The 21,103-nt window shown below is 31.2% G+C and overlaps 1 protein-coding gene across 2 annotated transcripts in view; it reads left to right on the forward strand.

Annotated features, from left to right (window-relative positions):
* The first annotated feature begins 2,517 nt into the window (after positions 1–2,517).
* Positions 2,518–21,103, forward strand: part of LOC127731062 (solute carrier family 28 member 3-like) — a 170,779-nt gene continuing 152,193 nt past the window's right edge. The window contains exon 1 of one of the 2 annotated variants that reach the window (XM_052239871.1): positions 2,518–2,620. The gene's annotated coding sequence lies outside the window, so the exon portion shown is untranslated. The remainder of the gene's footprint in view (positions 2,621–21,103) is intronic. The other variant, XM_052239868.1, reaches the window with a different exon arrangement.

Consider the following 21,103-nt stretch of genomic DNA (forward strand, 5'->3'; position numbering starts at 1 on the left):
TCGGTGTATGGAAGGACTGTAAGGTGTACATGTCCAACTGGCAGGTGTCATCTGACCTTGACCTCATTTTCATGGTTCAGTGGTTATAGTTAAGTTTTTGTGTTTTGGTCTGTTTTTCTTATACTGTATGCAATAGGTCTACTATATTTGGTGTATGGAATGATTGTAAGATGTACATGTCTAGTTGGCAGGTGTCATCTGACCTTGACCTCATTTTCATGGTTCAGTGGTCAAAGTTAAGTTTTTGAGTTTTGGTCTTTTTTTTCTAATACTATATGCAATAGTTCAACTATATTTGGTGTATGGAAATATTTTATGATCTATATGTCAGTCACGCAGGTTTTATTTGACCTTGACCTCATTTGTTAGGTTCATTCCTCAGTGTTAAGTTTTTGTGTTTTGGTCTGTTTTTAGCTCACCGGGGCCCGAAGGGCCCCATGTGAGCTTATGCCATCACTTGGCGTCCGTCGTCGTCCATCGTCTGTCGTCGTCGTCTGTCGGCGTCGTCTGTCGTCGTAAACTATTTCAAAAATCTTCTCCTCTGAAACTACTGGGCCAAATATCTTCAAAGTTTAACTTAATGTTCCTTAGGGTATCTAGTTTATAAAGTGTATCCGAAGTTTTGATCCATCGACAAACATGGCCGCCATGGCTAAAAATAGAACATAAGGGTCAAATGCAGTTTTTGGCTTATATCTCAAAAACTAAATCTTTTAGAGCAAATGTGACAGGGGTAAAATTGTTTAATTGGTCAATATCTATCGGCCCTGAAATTTTCAGACGAATCGAACAATCCATTGTTGGGTTGCTGCCACCGAATTGGTAGTTTTAACAAAATTTTGCAGTTTTTTGTTATTTTGAATATTATTATAGATATATATAAACTGTAAGCAGCAATAATGTTAAGCAAAGTAAGATCTACAAAAAAAGTTAATACGACCATAATTGTCAATTGACCCCTTAAAGGAGTTATTGCCCTTTAAAGACAATTTTACACAATTTGTACAAGTTTTCTAACATTTAAAAATCGTCTCCTCTGAAATACAGGTGAGCGATTAAACTATAAGCAATAGGTCAACTATATTTGTTGTATGGAAGAATTGTTAGCTGTACATGCCTGCCTAGCATGGTTCATCTGACATTGACCTCATTTTCATGGTTCATTGGTCAATGTTTAGTTTACTTGGTTAATGTTAAGTCTATGTGACAGTTGTAATAAAGCTTTATATTTAGGACTCTCAACATAATATCAATGATTAGTAAAGAAGGCGAGACATTTGAGCGTGTACACTCTTGTTTTCATTAGTTGTTGGCTTTCAACTAGCTTTCCACTTGGTCTTCATCCGACCTACAATAAAACCCTTGACAAAGTGGGGTGTCCGTTTGGCTATGTGGGATGTATAAATACGCAGTCACGTCTGGTCAGAATGGGGACGTTAAATCCGATGCCTAGTATAGAGAGAATGTCACGCTCTATGCACGTTGAGAACACTTGCAACAACTCTTTGAGGGGTCCGACGGTGGTCTACGCTGCTGAAAAATGCAAAATTTCTGTCCCTTTGCTATAAACCCTCATTTTCCAATGGCATTTCCAAATTTTCAGACCTTCATCCTAGACGACCCATATTACAGGACCTACCTGTTATATTAATTGTAAACTTGTTTGTGTCCTGAACATGCATGAGCTATTTGCCAATCGTAACTTCGAGGACTCTCAGATCTACGTCGTGTAATGACCATAATTATTCAAATTCCTAAGCAAGTAGGGATTTTACAGTACAGGTTATCAGAAAATATGAATTTCTTGAATTTTGTTAGATAGTATGAACAGAACCAAGCTTCTGCATAAGGCATCGACTATGTGTGATCATGTGTATGTATGTTTGTGAGGCCGAGGGAAGTTGGTTTAAGAATCAAAAGATGAACGGTCGATGCCTAACCCAAAGGGTAGTATTATTATACAGTATTCTCAGTGTTTACGTACCTATTTTTTAATGAAGGATTGTAAATATGTACTGTCAACTGACCATGTTGACGTATATATCAATTATCCTCTGTCAGAAAGGAATATATTTGAAAATAATAAACAGGATGTACTGCTTAATTAAAGGGCTACGCCGATCTACGCTGGGCAGTTCATATTGTAAATGGGAAAACAATAGAATTCCGATTGTACTGCGTTAATTCATCAGTAAGATGTTATTGTAAAATTATTTATAACTCTTCGAACTTTTCTTCATGTATATCATCATGATAAAATCACCAGTAAATATTATGTTTTTTTACACAAAATTTGCAACTAAAAATGCTGAAAACCGTTTTCCGTCGGGGTGCTTCGCCCCCCCCCCCCCTGAACCCCCTACCAGGGATCTGCCTTGGACCTGAAGGAGGCCTTAAGCGGCCCCAAAACCCCCTGCCGGATCCCCTGCCTACAGTTTATTTGATACCTAGCTACGCCCCTGATAGTATATTACTTTTCCCACTTGAGTAGTTTTACATGTATAGTAATTACATCAACGACAGGATTTACTGAAAGGTTGAGTAGTCACCGAAAGAAAAATTAAATGTTCATCCAAATAGCTGAAATACACATATTCACCTGTGAACAGACAAAATAAAGGTAAGCCGAAACTGTTATCCCCAAGTTTAATTGTCTAATGATATGCTAATTATAAATATACATATTCTAATTCTGCTTATACAAATTGTTTGTTATTGTAAATGCAAAGTTTATAATGATACTTATGATTTGACAAATCAACAATCACAATTAATTCAGAAGAAAATACTGTTTACATAAAAACTTTTATTTAGGCTTTGCAGGTAGTCATATTAATATATACATATGTCAAGATTATAATAAAATGCAATACCATGTGATCATAGATTATAGATTCAGATTCAGATTCAATAGTTAATTAAAGTCTCACCACATACAACATAGTTAAAACAAGATACAATTATTTAATTAAATATACAGTAAACATATTTAAAACAATTAAATATATGTATGTGCCATTCTTAAAAAAATTATGAGACTATTAAAATACATATCTATACTAATTCATTTTATAAAATACTACAAATAGTTAATGATATAAAATACTGTTTCTCCTTGTTAAAATGTTATTGCAGGTTTTGGCAACAATATTACACGTACTGCTATTTTTAAACATATATATAAATTTTTATAATCAACAATCACAATTAATTCAGAAGAAAATACTGTTTACATAAAAACTTTTATTTAGGCTTTGCAGGTAGTCATATTAATATATACATATGTCAAGATTATAATAAAATTGCAATACCATGTGATCATAGATTGTAACTGACAAATAAACTGTGAATTAAAGAACTACTAAGAAGTATCTTAATAAATATAAAGAATGAAGCATAACAAAATAAAAATTCTATGAGATACAAATGAAATGTAAATTTCATACCCGCCAAACCGAAGGTCCGCCAAACAAACAAATCTCAGAAACTGCAAATTGCAACTTTTATAACAATTCTAAAATAATTTAAAGAGTAAGTCTACACCATCTTCTATAATCCAAGTCGAGGACTCGAACCTCGATCCCCCATCACAAGGACAGGTGTACTAACCATTGTACAAACACAGGATGCATGATAGAGTCAACAGTGTAAACCCTCTGCAATAATAGATGAAAACAGGATCAAAAGTCTACTCTCTCTCATGTGGAGATAAAGAGTAAACCATCTCCTAAAAATAAGCTGCAATTTACTAGTAAATTTGAATTTAAAATTCTAAATCAAATTTCAAACACAATCTAAATTCATTCTACTTCAAAAGATTTAAAGATGTGCAAGAGTATTAGCTATAAAGCTAAAAACCTTATTAAGACCAGTAGTGGACAAATGCAATTTGTCAATAGAAAACAAAGTGTTAATTGGCTTCCTCACTCTATTATAAAAAGTCTTCTCACATGCCATGTATCTGACGTTAGTAAGAGAGGAAGCCAACTGTTTTAGTACATTGTTAAAACTGATGACGAACAATTCAGAATTATTAAAATCACATGGCCTGGGTAATATTGAGGATAAAATAATCACACAATCTGGATTACAAATCCTCAATTCATGTATAATATCCCGAATGTATTTTTCAAATACATTAGTATTAATATTAAATAGATCATTTGTACCCACATGTACAATTATATTGTTAAAATGGTACCAGGTGAATACCCTGTTTTTTAATTTCCTTAAAAGCATTTCGCAACTCAGACCACCAAAGGCCTGAAGTTGCGTATTCTTCATTTCCGGAAGATACTTTAAAATTGAATCTGATATTACTATACTGGGTTTACCCCATGCCTTCAAACCTACAATATAATATAACTTATTAACTACTAATAAAATTATAATTCCAAATAAAAAACATATATCACAGTCTACAAATCATTTTTGACGAGACTTGCATCTTATCAGCTAAACCATATCTAAGATACAATTTATAGGCGTCACTCTTCCAACCCCCTTGTAATTTTGTTCTGGTAAAATTACTTCAAATACTGCAATATACAATTTACAATGATCTTTCTTATGTAAACATGAATTTTGTAGTCAGGCTTTTTTATTCGGGCAATTGTCTGAACACTCAGGATGTGTTTTTTGGATATTATCTTTTTGCCAACATGAAGCACATATGTGATGCACAGTCCTAGTTATACCTCTAATGACTGTTGTGTGAGTTGAGTTGCTATGTTCACATTTATTGCGCTGATATTTAACGCAAAACCAAATCTGCTCTTTACCAGTTTGATTTTTGGAGACTGATCTAAAATTGGCTTGCCTCACTTCTTTTGGCAAACTTTGTCCACTTAACATTACATTCTCTAACATCTGTGAGTCATCAGACCATGTTTTTCTACCTAACTCAATAAGTCTTAACCAGGCAGCATAAAATTCTAATACAGATGCCCAGTGATAAATGGAACTAAAATAGGCAATTTTCTGTAATAATTTTAAACGTCCTTCTTTTTCAGATTTGTTTTTGCAGAAATTATTTATAATTTCAAGTTCTCCTGCAACAAGCATTTTAAAATTCAATTGTTTGAACTCCAAATCTTTACTCACATACTCATACTGTAAAAAATTATGTGGAAAAAACTGTGGATTTATAACTTTATCTGCAGATTTTATTTTAAGTCCTGACTTTTTACTCTTTTTCTTTGACGATAATTTAGCTGACAATTCATAATCAGATGAATCCTCAAAGCTGGAAGTTGAACTTGTTTCAGATTTAGACTCGGTACTACTGTTCCCTCTCAATACAGATTCAGGCAACTGTACCACCTTCTGAGATTTATAATCAGAATGTTTTCTCCTATGTTGACTAGTTTTAGAAACAGAACCCTTAGCTAAATTTAATTTCTTTAATTGCTGCAATAACTCTTGTTCACTTGTAACTTTTTCACTTTTAAATTTAACATTTTTATTTTTTGAAGTTTCAGCTAGCTCGGACTTTCCACTAAAATTTGTTTCAAAGTCCAAACCTAACCTCTTCATTTCATCATTAACAACTTTATTTAATTTATCGTTAGATCTTAAATGCGTTAATGTGATCTCACCCTTTGACTTCTTGGACTTCTTTTTAGGCTTTTCTTCTAACTTTGACATACCATCTACTTCCGCTTCTAACTCTTTAATCCGCTTGTTGAGCTGATCCCTCTTGAGTCGTTGTTTCTTTTCTTCTAGCAACATAATTCTCAACTCCAGATCTTCATCAGACTCATGTTGCTTTAACTTATGACTCTCTTTGCTCTTTGTTTTATGTGGTGTAGTGTAAATTAAAGCAGCGGCCTCGTTCAATTTGTTCGACTCGTCATCCGACATAAGGTCTACTATATCGTCTTCCTCTGCATGAAGTTGCAACTCATCCCGATCCGAATTACTATCGGCCATTTTCTGAAATATATACTCAAATGCCATGTCATCTATACCAGAAGTTCCAAAATTATTAAAAATTTCATAATCTACTGTCTTTTCTCTTAGGACGATCCATAATTTACGGAAATACTAGATAAAAGTAACAAAAACTGTATAAATCTCAACGACGACGACAAGCGTTGATAAAAAATGAACAAACGACGAAATTCTCAAATTAAATAAAGAATATCGACAATTCGCTATAAACTATAAGTGCATGTTTCTGAAGAAATGAACAAACGACGAAATGCTCAAATTAAATAAAGAATATCGACGATTCGCTATAAACTAAATAGTTTTTGAAAAATTCGTAAGGGCTCCGCGGAACCCAGTGTCTCGCCTACTTTTGCTGTTAATCGCAGGCTCAACAAAAATGAGGAAAAAATTAATAAAAAATACTCCTCAATATACTATCTTTTGATTGTAAGTAGCTTCTGTCCAAGTTTGGTAAAAATCCAGGATAATTTATTAATCTAATAAATGTTTTAAAAACTTAAACTGCAGACTGTATGTAATGTTGACTGGAAGAAAAACTAAGTTCATTTATAAGTAAAATACGGAAAAAATGGAACAAAATTTTATCAAAATTGCCTTCTAGATACTAGCTTTTGATCATAAACAAGCTTCTGTCCAAGTGTGGTACAAATCCAGGATAGTTTAAGAAAGTTGTTAAAATTTTAAAAACTTTAACCACAGAGTGAATGTAATGTTAACTGGCAGAAAAACTAAGTCCATTTATAAGTAAAATACGGAAAAAATGGAAGTTTTTTTTTACAAAATTTACTTCTGGATACTATCTTATTATGATCATAAACAAGCCTCTTTCCAAGTTTGGTAGAAATCCAGGATAGTTTAAGAAAGTTATTAAAATTTCAAAAACTTTAACCACAGAATGAATGTAATGTTTCCTGGCAGAAAAACTAAGTCCATTTATAAGTAAAATACGGAAAAAATGGATTTTTTTTTTAAAATTTACTATTGAATATAATCTTATGATCATAAAAAGCTTCTGTCCAAGTTTGGTAGAAATCCAGGATAGTTTAAGAAAGTTATTAAAATTTCAAAAACTTTAACCACAGAGTGAATATTTGTGGACGCCGCCGACGACGCCGACGACGACGACGACGCCGACGGAATGTAGGATCGCTATGTCTCGCTTTTTCGACAAAAGTCGAAGGCTCGACAAAAATGAACAAACGACGAAACACAATGTTCATTAACAAATTAACTACGCTGATAGAAGTTTCAACGACAAACTAAGACATATTTAAACATAAAAAAAAATTGACTACCTGTTTTCTGGTGTTTCTGATAAGTGATAATTAGTAGTGAGTCCTACTTTTAAACAAATTTTTATCCAATATAAATTACTGTACTGCGTGACCAATAAAAAACGTGTTTAAATTAAATTAGAATATAGCAAAGTGTTCTCGACCAATGAAATTGTAGGATTTGATGTCTTTTAATTGTGAAGAATGAATGTAAATCATGTTCTTAGTAAGGGATTATCCTATTATTTGTGTCTATTTACAGTTCAAAACAAAGAGTTTCTATAAATGAGTTACAACTGCCCCGAAGCACATTTATCAGATTGAAAGGATTTATCACAGTGATTGAAACTGACTAAAAGTTGAATTGTGAAACAAACAAAAAAAATCAAAATAAGTTGAAGTTTACTGGTGCAGTTAAATTTGTACCTTTAATGTTTTCATGAAAATATTGATAACTTCAAATTACTAAAAAAAAAACAATATCAAAGCAATGCATAAAAAAAAGAAAGAAAAAGTTTTAAAATAAAAAATAAAATAAATCTTTAGCTTTCCAAAACTCTGATTACTGAACCAGCGGTTGGGAAGAATAGTTATTTCTTATATTCCGATAAAATAAAAAAATAAAAAAACAGGAATTTGATTTAAGTTTTGAATATATTTAAAACTTTTAAAAGCATTTTATTAGAACATTTCCCTGACATAATGAAATAGTATTTGATTTAAAAAGCCGGACCAAAATATTGGCTGTGAAATAAAATCAGTTGTAACTCAAATGTATTTATTGATTTAAACTGTAAATAAAAAAGGATAATTCCTCACTAAAATATTACATGATTTACATTCATACTCAGAATCAGGAAACATATACAATTCCTACCTTTTCTTTGTACTGTTGTGTCACATAAGGTCTAAAACGCATTTTTAAAATATTTCCCAAATTATAAGAAAGTCCTTACATCACTTAAACTAACCAATAAATGAAATGCTGTAAAATGAAGTCATGCATCAATTATAAACATTTAATTTACACTGACAATGAAATTAATTCTTGATTAAAACCAATCAAGAGATCATTTGAGTTTGATTTGGGTCTTAGATGGCCTCCGCCAATATTTGATCGTCTGATCCACTGTATACTACTTCAGTGCATATTTATCCATTCTCAACTGTTAAATATGAAACAGGTTGTGATATCGAAAAAGGAATGTCGTTAGGTTTTTTCTAAATTCCATCCCCTCCTATCTACTGAAACAGATTTGCTTTACGTTTTAAGAGAGCAAAATTTTGATATAATGTAGTAAGTTTACGTGATTTATTGAAGCGTATATGACCATTTATAACGGGTTTGTGTAATCTCAATAGATATAATTTTTAACTACTAGTACTTCTTTTTATACAATAACGAATGTGTATTTAACTTACTCTATCTTCTACAAATTCATGTATTTTAAATATGACACTTTAATAAACAAGAACAACTTTGGGTCAGGTCAACAGTTCTGAATGAACGTATTAACTACATAATAAGTATATTGAAGTAAACATTTCCATTTCTTTCTGATGGTGTGATTCTGCAAATCTAATATATGAAATAAAAGCTGCTTGCTTGGTCATTTTAATTTGTATGTTAAGTTCAAGCCGAGGAAATTATAAGTGTTTAATTACATGTAGATTACATGAATGTTTTATAGAAATTCCATCATTTTTATGTCCCAATAAAAATGTAGCATCCATAACTGCATAACTGCATAACTGCACGTGCTTTGCTTGTCAATGTTTCAACAATGCGAATTAAAATTTCTATTTCGTATTATACTGTTTTAAAGAGTAGCATTAAGTAGTAGTTCAAAGGATAAAGAGCTTCTTTTTGTGTGCTTTAACAAGGTATGATTGCTGAAGGTGACCTATATTGTACATTTTCGTCCTTTGGTGTCAAGATGTCACACTGGCAATCATTCCACATCTCCCTTTTTTATTTGTGGCTCGGGAGGTGTTAATATAGTAGAATATGTCACTTTGCACGGTGTTTGTATTATATGTTTGGCTTGCTGTTAAAAGATAATAAAGTCCTTTTGATTATCCTTTCCATTCGGTTGACAGTTTTGACTTTTCGACTCGATTTTAATCAAATGGTCCTTTTAAAACGACTGATTCTCAACACTACAATTCCACACAATCTTTAAAACAGAAAACTTCTTATTTAATCAAATGGTCCTTTCAAAACGACCGACTCTCTACACAACAATTCCACACAATTTTATCAAACAGAAAACTTCTTATTTAATGAAATGGTCCTTCCAAAACGATACACAATTTTTTAAACAGAAAGCTTACAACTTAATCAAATGGTCCTTTCAAAACGACCGACTCTCTACACAACAATTCCACACAATTTTATCAAACAGAAAACTTCTTATTAAATGAAATGGTCCTTTCAAAACGACCGACTCTCTTTACTACAGTTCCACACATTTTATCAAACAGAAAACTTCTTAGTTAATCAAATGGTCTTTAGAAAAATGCAAACTGCTTATTTATTTGCTGTAGCTCATATACAGTATTATGTAATAACATAATATGTTATATAAAGCAATCTGTAATCAAAAAGGGGTAAATATGCTAGATATAATTACTGAAACTGTATCGAGATGATTAAAGCAATGATTTATTTCCTTTAGAACATCTGTATACGATTCGGCAATAAAGTGTATCGACAGGTTGTGGGTTTTCTTACGGACACTAATCGCGCCCCTTCAATAGCAGACGTATTCATTGCTAAACTCAGTAAAGATCCGTCTAAATTTCATTTAATAGAACAAATAACACTTACCGTTACATTGATGCTATATTTTTTCTGTAAATAATCAAGAATTAGGTAATTATACTGCGGAAATTTAACCAAAAGGAACTGATTTCAAATAAATCTACTACACACAGCAATTATATTCTTTTTCAGATTTGGATATTTAAGTTTCTCACGAAAACTTTATGCCAAAAACATACACGATAAAAGAGACGATTAACTTCCCTATTGTTAATTTTCCTTTTTTGGACGATGAAGTTCATTTGTTCCCTTCTTACAGTGTGTATATTAACCGACTCATTCGCTATGCCAGTGTTTGAAGTCACGTTTTGTATTTCAATGAATGTAATGTATGTATAACTGATGAATTATTTTTTCGTAAAACCTTCACAAAGTCTTTCATGAATACAAATATTTGGTTTGGAGGTATGGCTGTATACGTATAAACCTTATTTCAAACGGGAACATTCTAAATTTTATGGTAATATTGGTTATGTGGCCCTTAATGAATTTTAATACGATCCATGTTTGTTTGTTTGTTTGTTCGTATGTTTGTTTGCTGGTGTTTAACGCCACTTTCTACGCTATGTCATGGCTGTCAGTTTTTTGTTTTGTTTGGTGAAGGAAGCCGGTGTGTCCAGAAAAAATCACCAACCTTCGACAGGAAAACAGGCAATCTTTGTCAATTAAGATCGGACCCGAAAACACCTCGCCCTGAGCAAATCCGCAACCTTATAGTTGACAGGCCAGTGGTTACTGTAGAGGAACTACTTATACCACTCGGCGACGAGGTCCAAAGTACTTACATTGATTTTGTTTCAGTCAAGTAAAACATAACTAAATATGTATTGATAAACTGTTATAAACATTGCATTCTGTCTATAGTTATATTTTGACATTGCACAAGGTCCTGTTTTATACAGATTGTTTATGGAGTCTCAACACTAAACCCGATTGATGTTTACTGATAGATATTTAATTCTTATTTATTTGTAATTGACTTTCAACTAACTTTCAGTAACTCCGAGTACTCTAAGATCGGTACTTTTTTTGTCTTTTTGTTGTTTTTGTTGTGTTTCGTGCCGATATGATGAGTGAACATCTTATATGTTTGTTCTTACGTTGTTCTGTTACACTTTTATCCAAAGTTAATTAAGTGAGGATTGAGCTCTAACAAATATGTTTAACCCTGCCACATTCTTAATGTCCCCATCCACAGTCGGGAGTCTTCAACACGGAGCTTTTATATGAAAAAAGTTAATACGACCATGCATTTCAGTTATTTAAGTAAGCTTAAAAACAATGTCACGCACATGATATGATGTAACATGATATCATGTGCGTGACTATTTCGTACTGCATCTTACTAAGGATCTTAATAGATATATGTGGAGACGAAATTTTTAAATTAAACCTGCTTATAAACAACCAAACAAAAACAACAATGCATAATTTAACACAAAAAATAAATTCGATTCTCCCACTTACAATAAAGACTGATAAACTTTTACCAGATAAAATTACTTAAAGCTTTCGAATCCACTCATTTAAAATAATATTCACTGATTTACCACGTAAGCTTCTTACTGACTGACTCTTGGTAATCTTAAAAGGAGAAAGGACACTGAGGTCCATTTTTTTGTCAAAAAGATAGGAAGCCTTGTAAATTAAAAAAAAATGCACATAACATAGAGAAGTATTATACATGTATTAAGAAAATGAATAAATTGGGCATTATATTTATCAAGATGACGTCACAAAAATGAGTCCATCATTGCGCGAAAATGTCGATAAGAGATACTTTCGACAGACTTTTTTAGTATTTATAAAAGCAAGACTGTTCAACATAATAAAATTTACAAATCAGTCATCATGGCCGAAACTGTCAACCAACTTATTATAGAAGTCATTCCTCGAATGATGATTTATATCCATTTTTTTGGCATTTTTTGTCAAAACGATAGTAGATAGAAACTTTAGAAAGCAAAAAAGAACCGCTAAAATAAAATCTGTAGGTCAGTCAACATGGCCGAAGTGTCACACTAGTTATAAGTTCTATTGCCATTAAATGACACTTTTATCTAAAAATCTTTAATAGATAGGAGTAAACTGTAAACAGTAAAAATGATCATCATTACAAGACCTACAAAAATGCCACTAAATAGGATCCACAAATAAGCAAACGTGAATGATTGAAATAAAAGAAAATGAATTTTAAAAATGGCATAGTTTTTAACAGGTGAGAGATTCGGGCTCATGGGAGCCTCTTGTTTCATTTCATTGACGTCCACTTTTGCCAGTTCTTGATAAGTAATAAGACTTAATACTAACTCGGTAAAAGAAAAAAATCGGTACCGAAACAGCACTGAAAATATAAAATAGCACATACAAGAACAAGTATGTATTTAGCAGTACCTGAGTAACAGAAAGTAATGTATATTATAGATTTGCATATATTTACTGTTCAGTACAGACTCAGTAGAGGGTAGAAATGTACACGCAGACGATATGGAAATGCGTGATAGTGTATTTTGAACTTCTATTATGAAAGAACTTCTATTTCATGCATGTCATGTATGATTTTCTGTGTGGTAAAAAGTGTATTTCAGTCCTTTCAAACTTAACGGGTTATTGAAAAGTTGGTTTAAATAATTTTATCTATTATATCTAGACTTCGAATCATCATTGAAGTTCAAAACTGTTGTGAAATGACTATTTCGATTATCCGTTGTATAATTTTGTGAACAGTAAATACGACAATAAATAAAGTAGTTATTCATTCAGCCGTCTTTGAAATGAAAATAACACGTTATAAAGGGAGTAGGCCCGGTAAGACCTCTTTTTGGCCCCAAAATAAAGCATTTCAAAAATTTGTTAAAAATGTAAACTTTCAGCTATTTATTAGAAAGTAGTATATAACTGTTACATAAGTATGAGTTTTTTTTTTGACAATACAATGTACATGTATCAGGTACTAGCATCATTAATTCATGCAAAATTACGGAAATCTTCACAATTTTAGCATTTGTGCTTTTTTTTAGACTGCGGTTTTTGTCTAAAATGGAAGTGGCCGCACTTGTGTTCATATAAATAATAAAAGATATTTTATGAGTGCCAATGAGACAACTCTCCATCCAAGTCACAATGTATAAAAAGTTATCAATTATATGTCAAAGTACGGCCTTGAACACGGAGCCTTGGCTCACACCGAACAGCAAGCTATAAAGGGCCCCAAAATGACTAACTAGTGTAAAACAATTCAAACAGGATTTGATGATAATACATAACATATATAAAGATTGAGACTGAAAACGAATGCGGCCACTTCCATTTTAGACAAAAACCATATAAAAAGTGACGTTTTGTGGCATATTTGATAGATTTTTTCATATTTAAGCTTGAATTTAGGCGTCTTTCATGACCATATCAGTTCAAATCTTTTATATAAATTAATTGAATCGACTGAAGAAGACACTTAAGTGTTTAAAAACTGTCAAAAATCTTTCATCAAATTTTAGGCCAAAATAAGCCCTTACCGGACCTTCTCCTTTGTTTTGAATTTGTTTATTTTTTCGAAACTGTCCTATCTTTTTGACATTTCAGGTTTAATAAAAATAAACAAACACTATTTATGTAGATTATGTGAGGATAAGACCGACCAAAACATTAAAGTTAAATATATCTTTCAGAAAGGTAGCAAATTGATAATAACAAGATATATTGTGACTGTTCTTGACATGGAATGTATCATTGAAGAGTTAAATGGCAAACGAATCACTAAAGTATAGCATTATAACACATATACTTCGTTATAAACCACCATGTTCACTGTATAAAGTTTTAAATTTACATAATCCTATAAAGAAAGATCATGGTCTTCAGGCGAAATATCTCTAAATAAATAAGATAAGATGTATTTGTTTGAAAATAAACCTACATCTACACTATGATTTACATATAAAAGTATTAAAAAAGGGGTCTAAAAAAAAATGATAAAGAATAATATTTCTAGTTTGATACTAAGTTACTGTATTAAAAGTCATTAGAACTGTGGGCAGGGGACTCTTAACAGCTTGTTTGTTTTTATAAATGTTGATGCTGTTTTTATTGTGTATGTTTGATATGTATGTATATATGTTTATTGTGTTAAAACATGTTGGTCACAAACTGTAAAGTTTATACGACAAAAAAATATTTGATTTGATTTGATTTGATTTGATTATAAACGTCCATCTTTAAATTCATTGTATTTTAATGTTGAATACAGTCAGGTAGATCAGAAATCAGATATTACATTTAATGTTTCTGATAAAAAATGCATTGTTCAAAACTAAATTGTGTGTATATTTTTATCCTGTGTGTATTGACATTTACTTTGAGCTACTTTTAATTTCACTAAGTAAAACCAATTATTTTGACTAATAAGACTTGGTTTTAGCTCACCTTGAACATTCGGGTCACATGAGATATTGCCATCACCCTGCGTCCGTTGTCGTTTTTTGTCCAAATTCTTTTTAAAAAATATTTCTTCTAAAACCGCTGTATCAATTTCACATAAAATCGGCCTTAGCGATCATTAAGTATAAAGTACAAATCTAGAGTTATTTGGTTCTACCGGCCAACCAACATGTCTAAGGCTAAAAAAAAAAGAACACAATGGTAAGATGCAAGTGATTGTCTAATATCTAGAAAACTATTATAGATAGAAACAATTTGTCAAGTGCAAATATGCTCAGAATGTCAAGATCTTAGACTATCTACTTTTTATTCAAAATGATCAGACGATCTTGAGAATTATACTAGAAAGACAAATACTGCAAACAGCAACAATAATCAACCTGCAAACGATTTTTGATGTAGTTTTGTCATGAATGCTGCAAATATAAATATCTTGAATGAGTTTTCAATTTGAAGATATTTCTCGAATAGCTTGTCAAAATTTTACTATTTTGTGGAACATTTAAATCACGTTCTTGCTTACGTCTGCACGCGATTTAAGAAAATAGGCAAAGATTGTATGAACTTTTATCTAAAAAACTTTAATAGATAGGAGTAAACTGTAAACAGTAAAAATGATCATCATTACAAGACCTACAAAAATGCCACTAAATAGGATCCACAAATAAGCAAACGTGAATGATTGAAATAAAAGAAAATGAATTTTAAAAATGTCATAGTTTTTAACAGGTGAGAGATTCGGGCTCATGGGAGCCTCTTGTTTCATTTCATTGACGTCCACTTTTGCCAGTTCTTGATAAGTAATAAGACTTAATACTAACTCGGTAAAAGAAAAAAATCGGTACCGAAACAGCACTGAAAATATAAAATAGCACATACAAGAACAAGTATGTATTTAGCAGTACCTGAGTAACAGAAAGTAATGTATATTATAGATTTGCATATATTTACTGTTCAGTACAGACTCAGTAGAGGGTAGAAATGTACACGCAGACGATATGGAAATGCGTGATAGTGTATTTTGAACTTCTATTATGAAAGAACTTCTATTTCATGCATGTCATGTATGATTTTCTGTGTGGTAAAAAGTGTATTTCAGTCCTTTCAAACTTAACGGGTTATTGAAAAGTTGGTTTAAATAATTTTATCTATTATATCTAGACTTCGAATCATCATTGAAGTTCAAAACTGTTGTGAAATGACTATTTCGATTATCCGTTGTATAATTTTGTGAACAGTAAATACGACAATAAATAAAGTAGTTATTTATTCAGCCGTCTTTGAAATGAAAATAACACGTTATAAAGGGAGTAGACCCGGTAAGACCTCTTTTTGGCCCCAAAATAAAGCATTTCAAAAATTTGTTAAAAATGTAAACTTTCAGCTATTTATTAGAAAGTAGTATATAACTGTTACATAAGTATGAGTTTTTTTTTTGACAATACAATGTACATGTATCAGGTACTAGCATCATTAATTCATGCAAAATTACGGAAATCTTCACAATTTTAGCATTTGTGCTTTTTTTTAGACTGCGGTTTTTGTCTAAAATGGAAGTGGCCGCACTTGTGTTCATATAAATAAAAAGATATTTTATGAGTGCCAATGAGACAACTCTCCATCCAAGTCACAATGTATAAAAAGTTATCAATTATATGTCAAAGTACGGCCTTGAACACGGAGCCTTGGCTCACACCGAACAGCAAGCTATAAAGGGCCCCAAAATGACTAACTAGTGTAAAACAATTCAAACAGGATTTGATGATAATACATAACATATATAAAGATTGAGACTGAAAACGAATGCGGCCACTTCCATTTTAGACAAAAACCATATAAAAAGTGACGTTTTGTGGCATATTTGATAGATTTTTTCATATTTAAGCTTGAATTTAGGCGTCTTTCATGACCATATCAGTTCAAATCTTTTATATAAATTAATTGAATCGACTGAAGAAGACACTTAAGTGTTTAAAAACTGTCAAAAATCTTTCATCAAATTTTAGGCCAAAATAAGCCCTTACCGGACCTTCTCCTTTGTTTTGAATTTGTTTATTTTTTCGAAACTGTCCTATCTTTTTGACATTTCAGGTTTAATAAAAATAAACAAACACTATTTATGTAGATTATGTGAGGATAAGACCGACCAAAACATTAAAGTTAAATATATCTTTCAGAAAGGTAGCAAATTGATAATAACAAGATATATTGTGACTGTTCTTGACATGGAATGTATCATTGAAGAGTTAAATGGCAAACGAATCACTAAAGTATAGCATTATAACACATATACTTCGTTATAAACCACCATGTTCACTGTATAAAGTTTTAAATTTACATAATCCTATAAAGAAAGATCATGGTCTTCAGGCGAAATATCTCTAAATAAATAAGATAAGATGTATTTGTTTGAAAATAAACCTACATCTACACTATGATTTACATATAAAAGTATTAAAAAAGGGGTCTAAAAAAAAATGATAAAGAATAATATTTCTAGTTTGATACTAAGTTACTGTATTAAAAGTCATTAGAACTGTGGGCAGGGGACTCTTAACAGCTTGTTTGTTTTTATAAATGTTGATGCTGTTTTTATTGTGTATGTTTGATATGTATGTATATATGTTTATTGTGTTAAAACATGTTGGTCACAAACTGTAAAGTTTATACGACAAAAAAATATTTGATTTGATTTGATTTGATTTGATTATAAACGTCCATCTTTAAATTCATTGTATTTTAATGTTGAATACAGTCAGGTAGATCAGAAATCAGATATTACATTTAATGTTTCTGATAAAAAATGCATTGTTCAAAACTAAATTGTGTGTATATTTTTATCCTGTGTGTATTGACATTTACTTTGAGCTACTTTTAATTTCACTAAGTAAAACCAATTATTTTGACTAATAAGACTTGGTTTTAGCTCACCTTGAACATTCGGGTCACATGAGATATTGCCATCACCCTGCGTCCGTTGTCGTTTTTTGTCCAAATTCTTTTTAAAAAATATTTCTTCTAAAACCGCTGTATCAATTTCACATAAAATCGGCCTTAGCGATCATTAAGTATAAAGTACAAATCTAGAGTTATTTGGTTCTACCGGCCAACCAACATGTCTAAGGCTAAAAAAAAAAGAACACAATGGTAAGATGCAAGTGATTGTCTAATATCTAGAAAACTATTATAGATAGAAACAATTTGTCAAGTGCAAATATGCTCAGAATGTCAAGATCTTAGACTATCTACTTTTTATTCAAAATGATCAGACGATCTTGAGAATTATACTAGAAAGACAAATACTGCAAACAGCAACAATAATCAACCTGCAAACGATTTTTGATGTAGTTTTGTCATGAATGCTGCAAATATAAATATCTTGAATGAGTTTTCAATTTGAAGATATTTCTCGAATAGCTTGTCAAAATTTTACTATTTTGTGGAACATTTAAATCACGTTCTTGCTTACGTCTGCACGCGATTTAAGAAAATAGGCAAAGATTGTATGAACTTTTATCTAAAAAACTTTAATAGATAGGAGTAAACTGTAAACAGTAAAAATGATCATCATTACAAGACCTACAAAAATGCCACTAAATAGGATCCACAAATAAGCAAACGTGAATGATTGAAATAAAAGAAAATGAATTTTAAAAATGTCATAGTTTTTAACAGGTGAGAGATTCGGGCTCATGGGAGCCTCTTGTTTCATTTCATTGACGTCCACTTTTGCCAGTTCTTGATAAGTAATAAGACTTAATACTAACTCGGTAAAAGAAAAAAATCGGTACCGAAACAGCACTGAAAATATAAAATAGCACATACAAGAACAAGTATGTATTTAGCAGTACCTGAGTAACAGAAAGTAATGTATATTATAGATTTGCATATATTTACTGTTCAGTACAGACTCAGTAGAGGGTAGAAATGTACACGCAGACGATATGGAAATGCGTGATAGTGTATTTTGAACTTCTATTATGAAAGAACTTCTATTTCATGCATGTCATGTATGATTTTCTGTGTGGTAAAAAGTGTATTTCAGTCCTTTCAAACTTAACGGGTTATTGAAAAGTTGGTTTAAATAATTTTATCTATTATATCTAGACTTCGAATCATCATTGAAGTTCAAAACTGTTGTGAAATGACTATTTCGATTATCCGTTGTATAATTTTGTGAACAGTAAATACGACAATAAATAAAGTAGTTATTCATTCAGCCGTCTTTGAAATGAAAATAACACGTTATAAAGGGAGTAGGCCCGGTAAGACCTCTTTTTGGCCCCAAAATAAAGCATTTCAAAAATTTGTTAAAAATGTAAACTTTCAGCTATTTATTAGAAAGTAGTATATAACTGTTACATAAGTATGAGTTTTTTTTTTGACAATACAATGTACATGTATCAGGTACTAGCATCATTAATTCATGCAAAATTACGGAAATCTTCACAATTTTAGCATTTGTGCTTTTTTTTAGACTGCGGTTTTTGTCTAAAATGGAAGTGGCCGCACTTGTGTTCATATAAATAAAAAGATATTTTATGAGTGCCAATGAGACAACTCTCCATCCAAGTCACAATGTATAAAAAGTTATCAATTATATGTCAAAGTACGGCCTTGAACACGGAGCCTTGGCTCACACCGAACAGCAAGCTATAAAGGGCCCCAAAATGACTAACTAGTGTAAAACAATTCAAACAGGATTTGATGATAATACATAACATATATAAAGATTGAGACTGAAAACGAATGCGGCCACTTCCATTTTAGACAAAAACCATATAAAAAGTGACGTTTTGTGGCATATTTGATAGATTTTTTTCATATTTAAGCTTGAATTTAGGCGTCTTTCATGACCATATCAGTTCAAATCTTTTATATAAATTAATTGAATCGACTGAAGAAGACACTTAAGTGTTTAAAAACTGTCAAAAATCTTTCATCAAATTTTAGGCCAAAATAAGCCCTTACCGTACCTTCTCCTTTGTTTTGAATTTGTTTATTTTTTCGAAACTGTCCTATCTTTTTGACATTTCAGGTTTAATAAAAATAAACAAACACTATTTATGTAGATTATGTGAGGATAAGACCGACCAAAACATTAAAGTTAAATATATCTTTCAGAAAGGTAGCAAATTGATAATAACAAGATATATTGTGACTGTTCTTGACATGGAATGTATCATTGAAGAGTTAAATGGCAAACGAATCACTAAAGTATAGCATTATAACACATATACCTCGTTATAAACCACCATGTTCACTGTATAAAGTTTTAAATTTACATAATCCTATAAAGAAAGTTCATGGTCTTCAGGCGAAATATCTCTAAATAAATAAGATAAGATGTATTTGTTTGAAAATAAACCTACATCTACACTATGATTTACATATAAAAGTATTAAAAAAGGGGTCTAAAAAAAAATGATAAAGAATAATATTTCTAGTTTGATACTAAGTTACTGTATTAAAAGTCATTAGAACTGTGGGCAGGGGACTCTTAACAGCTTGTTTGTTTTTATAAATGTTGATGCTGTTTTTAGTGTGTATGTTTGATATGTATGTATATATGTTTATTGTGTTAAAACATGTTGGTCACAAACTGTAAAATTTATACGACAAAAAAATATTTGATTTGATTTGATTTGATTTGATTATAAACGTCCATCTTTAAATTCATTGTATTTTAATGTTGAATACAGTCAGGTAGATCAGAAATCAGATATTACATTTAATGTTTCTGATAAAAAATGCATTGTTCAAAACTAAATTGTGTGTATATTTTTATCCTGTGTGTATTGACATTTACTTTGAGCTACTTTTAATTTCACTAAGTAAAACCAATTATTTTGACTAATAAGACTTGGTTTTAGCTCACCTTGAACATTCGGGTCACATGAGATATTGCCATCACCCTGCGTCCGTTGTCGTTTTTTGTCCAAATTCTTTTTAAAAAATATTTCTTCTAAAACCGCTGTATCAATTTCACATAAAATCGGCCTTAGCGATCATTAAGTATAAAGTACAAATCTAGAGTTATTTGGTTCTACCGGCCAACCAACATGTCTAAGGCTAAAAAAAAAAGAACACAATGGTAAGATGCAAGTGATTGTCTAATATCTAGAAAACTATTATAGATAGAAACAATTTGTCAAGTGCAAATATGCTCAGAATGTCAAGATCTTAGACTATCTACTTTTTATTCAAAATGATCAGACGATCTTGAGAATTATACTAGAAAGACAAATACTGCAAACAGCAACAATAATCAACCTGCAAACGATTTTTGATGTAGTTTTGTCATGAATGCTGCAAATATAAATATCTTGAATGAGTTTTCAATTTGAAGATATTTCTCGAACAGCTTGTCAAAATTTTACTATTTTGTGGAACATTTAAATCACGTTCTTGCTTACGTCTGCACGCGATTTAAGAAAATAGGCAAAGATTGTATGAACTTTTATCTAAAAAACTTTAATAGATAGGAGTAAACTGTAAACAGTAAAAATGATCATCATTACAAGACCTACAAAAATGCCACTAAATAGGATCCACAAATAAGCAAACGTGAATGATTGAAATAAAAGAAAATGAATTTTAAAAATGTCATAGTTTT

The sequence above is a fragment of the Mytilus californianus genome, unplaced genomic scaffold, assembly GCF_021869535.1.
Source record: "Mytilus californianus isolate M0D057914Y unplaced genomic scaffold, xbMytCali1.0.p SCAF_2, whole genome shotgun sequence".
Taxonomy (NCBI): Eukaryota; Metazoa; Mollusca; class Bivalvia; order Mytilida; family Mytilidae; genus Mytilus; species Mytilus californianus.